The sequence below is a fragment of the Melitaea cinxia genome, chromosome 8 (genome assembly GCF_905220565.1).
Source record: "Melitaea cinxia chromosome 8, ilMelCinx1.1, whole genome shotgun sequence".
Classification (NCBI taxonomy): Eukaryota; Metazoa; Arthropoda; class Insecta; order Lepidoptera; family Nymphalidae; genus Melitaea; species Melitaea cinxia.
The window spans coordinates 6,557,251-6,563,352 of NC_059401.1; positions in this window are offsets into that span (position 1 = coordinate 6,557,251).

Sequence of the window (6,102 nt, forward strand, 5' to 3'; positions counted from 1 at the left end):
AAAGTCTTGATATATCAAAAGGTCCAGGATAGGATAAACGTCCTCTAATCTTTATAAAAAAAAAAATCCGATAAGTCAGCAATCCCTATGAGTTTAATTTTTAATTAGTTCAGGAAGATCTAGAACCTTTTCTTATCGAATATCAATGGAATCTTGCAAGTGGTTCCCATTTTTAAACATGATGTTGAAGCTGGTTAGCAATTACAGACCAAAATCAGTTCTTCCAACTTTAGCAAAAACATTTGAAGCAGTAATATGCCCAGTCAGTCAGTTCAGCGTATCGCAGTCCACTGCTGGACATAGGCCTCCCCATGTTCGCGCCAGACATCCTGGTTTGCCGCAATCCTCATCCAGCCTACACCGGCAATCTTACGTAGATCGTCAATCCAACGGGCCGGAGGACGTCCCACACTGCGTTTACAAAGACGCGCTCTCCATAATATGCCCCTTAAATCAAAATTATTTTAGAAATCACTTGTCAAACTAGATCCATGCAGTAATTTGGTTGATTTTGTTGAGGATGTTTTGGATTTTGTTGGAAACTAAATAAGATACAGTATAGTCATAATGAACATTTCAGGAGCCAACAACATAATCTTACTATCGATTTCATCACTTCAGTCTATCGCAGTCCACTGTTGGACATAGATATCCACAAGTTCGCGCCAAAAAATGGCGTGAACTCGTGTCCTGCCCGTAGTCAACCACGCTAGGCAGGCGGGTTGGTGAGCGCGAGGCTGGCTTTGATGCAACGAAGACGCTGCTGCCCGTCTTCAGTCTGTCGATTTACCATCTGCTAATCACTGTGTCTTTTAGAGACGTACTTGTAAGTTTTGTAGCATTTGTTTAGAGGCTATTTAGATAACTGACTTAATGATTATCTATCTACTAAATTGTGTATAATATATGTATGTGGTGTTTTCCTACATGAGTTATGCATTTAGATGTATGTTCCGTTTAACAATGAATGTTTTAATGTATTGGAAGTTGTATTGGAAGTTATTGTAAACTATCTGGATAGATCTATCTGGAATCTAGATAGCCCAGATAAAAACAAATAAAAATTGTATGAAAATTTTGGAATCCCTGTTTCAAACGCACAATAGTTTACAGTAACTTCCCACACAAATCATCGTTTTTTATTTGGAATTTTCAACAAGACTTTCCTACATTTTACTGGTAAAACTAGCTTACATACGATACTAAATTTTAGGAGGAAAAAAATAAATATAGGTACCTGCATTATTGTTTCCCTATCTATCCCAAAAATTTTATTAAATTTATGTTTATATATACCTGTTTTTTACACACATGACAAACATTTGCATTGGCCATACAGGTGTTTGCCGTGGTCTGGGTGTTTGTGCAGTCCTTGTGGGTCTCCCCATCGTGCCTCGGAGAGCACGTTAAGCCGTCGGTCCCGGTTATTATCATGCAAACCTGATAGCGATTGTTACTCATAGTAAGGTATATATCCGCCAACCCGCATTGGAGCAGCGTGGTGGATTAAGTTCTGATCCTTCTCCTACATGGGGAAAGAGGCGTATGCCCAGTAGTGGGATATTACAGGCGGAAGCGTTTACCTATTTTTTATTCAAATATACAATAAAATGAAATACCTATATTCCAAAAAAATAAAACAGTATCTTACATTAAAATCTCTTCGATGATCGACTGAAACTACTAAGTAACTAAGAAATTAAATTAATCACAACGAGCACGCAAGGGCTAGAAGTGGCTTTCCCTAGTTTAGTTTCCACGATAATGAGAAAATATTAAAATATATTTTTTGTTCACAATTCTTTGTAAATTAGTTCGTCGTTATTCTATTTTACTGGTGGATGTTTATCCTTTTTAAATAGTTTTATCTTATTAACTTTTTTGTTTAATTACACAATTAAGCACGTCTTTGGTTTTTTAATAGTGACATGCTTACTTTTAAAGCAAACCCTAACAACAGTAGCTACGAGACGCGGAGGCGCCGATGTATTTAGGTACTTTTGGTTTCGGAGCGTTTTGAAAACTATTTATAGTAATTAACTATTAACTAACTTAATTTAAATAAAATAAAATGAAAGACATGTAACCGATTTGGAGGCTTTAATGTCTCTTGCTTATTCTATGAATTATTTTATATATCTTATTCTATGTACCTTATTCTATATATCTTAGTCTATGTATAATATATAAGGCGGATGGACGAGTCGTAATTATAACTCCTCCATCCCTAAGAGGAAAATTATCGGAAGGATCGATTTGAGATTTATTCCGATAATTTTACTTAAATAATAAACATTTTGACATTTTTAGCCACATTACATAAAATATAAAAAAGAAAAGACTTATAATTACTAGAACTAATGTTACGTATCTTAAAATTTCACTGAAGTTATTGTCTTTCTTATCATTAGAACACTTTTAATCACTGCACTATGTTTTAACGAAAAGGCCATATATTTCACTCCATCTAAACTTATTCCTTTCATGTTGAGTACACTTGCACTAGATAGAGTCATATCCGTTTTTAATTGGAATCTTCTTAGCGACATTTGATTCTATTAGAGCTCGGTGGTGGAAGTGAACTTCGTGAATTTCTAGGTCACAGGGTTCATCGATAGTCATCAGCTAAGTGCGAAATACAAATTGTTTACTGACCTCAGGACCACATTGCTTGGTCAGCGTTGTCTGAGTTGCATAGGAATTGGTCGCTGGTCGACAATGAACAGCACGGTTTTACAAATGGTAAGTACTTTATTCCTTTCGCCAAAAGGTAAGGATATTTGGGAATAATGCCTACAGTTTTGTTTTCTGATTCATGAAAAATCGGTAATGAATATATCTTAAAAAAATTATATAAATGCCGTGTAACAATGTCCTCTCGTTCAAATAAAAGCGCAGCTGCATCATCTCTTAGTCTACTCGTAAGCATTAAAAACGGAAAGATTTTGTTCCTCGTTACCAATATACCGCTCAATCACGTAATTACATTTTCGGTGCGGATGTGGTTGTCATGATTATAGACTAATAAAATGATCAGAGGATGCAACTGGCTTACATTATAAAATATTTTCACCCAAGAAAAAAAATCACACATATAATAAAAATACACAATAAAATAAAATGATAATAAAAATCAAATTTAGAAATTAAACACAAATTGTAAAGTATAATTTGTAACTTTATAAAATAATATATTGTAAAATCATTAAGATAAGTATTTATTAGAATTTAAACTTTTAATATAAATTTAAACTTGTCATATGTTTCATTATATAACAATTTAACACCTATTATTTAATTTATTTAATTCAATCAAAATTTAATTTTAGAAAATTATGTATCATAACACTTTAAAATTATAACAATTTATTACTTTAATTTACTTAATTCAATTTTATATTTTTTTTCTTAAATAAAATATCATAACACTATTATTATAACAATTTGTTTATTTAATTAATTTAATTCAAAATTTAATTTTAGTTAATGAAATATCATAACACGAATATTATAACAATGTAATACAATGTAATTTCTTTAATACAATTCGAACTTTAATTTAACAAAGTTGTTGTTTAAACTCCTCTACTACTACTCTATGTTCCTATTCTAAGAAAGATAAGACCGAATAATTTCATACGGAAATATCAATTTCACAACGTTATAATGAGCAAGGTTTGATCTCAAGAATAACAATAACTTAATAACTAGGTATATGAAAAATACAGGAGGATTACGGGAACAAGGATTGGCGAAAAGATTGACTTACCAAATGACCGTTACTCCCATATTCTGTCTTCTCTTCTTCTCGAGACACTAAAGAATATTAATTTGGTTCGAAGGATCTCTGCTCACGTAGAATATTCGCGTAATTTTTGTAGACGAATTTCGACGTCGGGAAAACACGAAAGCTAGGGAGGCTATAAGAGAATCCTCACCGGCTGCGCCACTTTTGGTTTCGGAGCGTTTTGAAAACTATTTATAGTAATTAACTATTAACTAACTTAATTTAAATAAAATAAAATGAAAGACATGTAACCGATTTGGATGCTTTAATGTCTTTTGCTTATTCTATGAATTATTTTATATATCTTATTCTATGTACCTTATTCTATGTATCTTAGTCTATGTATAATATATAAGGCGGATGGACGAGTCGTACTTATAACTAGGTAGGTGTATATTTATTTATTTAATTTATTATTTGTATTAGATTCCTTGTAGATTTGTCTTTCTGCATCTCAATATTAAATATTAAGTCTCAACAATCTCACTTGATAATATCTGCTGTATGTTTTATGTGGCTCGCACTTGGCCCAGTTTTACTCTTTTGTGGGTTGTCCCATTGTGCGTAAAGTGCATTTTACGTCATGACGATGTCAAGGCAAAGTAAATAGGATAAGTAAGAATACCATTGTTTTGAATTAATTATAAATGTATCATATTACATATATACAAGTGTTGATTGCTAGTTTCTAAGATATCGGTTTTTGTTGTTTTACGCAAGATTTTTTTTTTATTTAAAATGAACTGGACCTCAAAGAAATATCTTCAAAAGTACTAGATTAGATAGTTTTTTTTAACAGTTTATCGTTGGGTCCTTCGTCGTATCGTTTATCTTTTCACAATACCATTTGAGGTTATTTGATGCTCAAACTACTAATCTACTGCTTAAAAATGAAAATGTAATATGAAAATGTAAAATCCCATGTGTGTATATAAATATATATAAATTTATATGATTTATTTATTTATTTATTGTATTTTAGTTGCATGTGTATATATGTATGTATGTTTGTAGAAATTTATATATGTATTCTGATTAAACGTTATTACTATTGTGCAAGCCCGTTACACTGCTAGCTTTTTTCTGTTGGGTAATCTGGAAGAGATCGCTATTTAGTGATAAGATCGCCCATTGCACTATATGTGTCTAGAATTAAGGTTTGCTATGTATACTATCCTTAGTTGCAATAAAGTGGTTTATTATTATTATTATTATTAAAAATGTTACGCCGTTATAAAGAATTCAACTGGTAAAATAAATATGCTCACAGCAGTTGCATAAAATAATAAGTAGGTACATATTCGACATTCTAATTAGAAACCTTGTTAAAAGTTAAAAAGCACTGTTTGGTAAAAATACTAATAAGGGCTGACTAGCTTAATAATATTACTGACATTTAAAGTAACCATATAAGTATAGTTCCATCGAGCGAAATTGTAAGCAAGTACTTAGTAAGTCTTTCATTTCAATTATTTTATTCGTTGTTCCGTGCGCAGCGTGCGCTATTCCAGTTTGTTTTCCAATAGTTATTTATTTTTTACTTATTTAATCCACCAATGACAACAACATCGATACAGAGCAATCAATGTACATACAAAATGAAACATAAAAATAAATGTACTTCCTTTTAAGGTGAATACAGCATATGCATAATATAGAAGTACAAATTAAAAATAATTCAAAATTAATAATATCCAATCTACAAAACTTTTGTTTCTTTTATGTTGTAAACAAATATCATCATAATCACTTCAGCTTATCGCAGTCTATGACTGCTAGACATAGGACTCCACAAGTTCGCGCCAAAAACAGCGTGAACTCATGTGTGTTGCCCATAGTCGCCACGCTGGGCAGGCGGCCGGTGCTGCCCGTCTTTGACCTGTGTATTTCAAAGCCTTAGTTATCCGTCTGTCGGCTTTTTTAGTTCCAAGATGGTAGTAGACGACACCCACGGGAAGAGAGACGGTGTTTATATTCTTTACTGCCGTAGCCACACAGCTTGTAAACAAATATATAAACATTAAAATGTAGGCTATCAATAATTCATTCAATCCAATTCGTTTTTGCCCAAACTATTTTATTTAAAAATCTAGACATATTATCTAACAATAATAAAATCATACTATCACAATCCTCGTCGTCCATTTATCACGTGAGACTCAAAAAGGGGGGAGTAGTTTGGAAAAAAATCACGAAATATCACAAGGTTGGGGGGTAGTCTACAACCTCACCACATATCAGGAGGGGATGGGGGTTAATAAGTTTCTACAAAACATCACGTGATTAATGGACGATCCCTTTTCTGTTGTTCTATA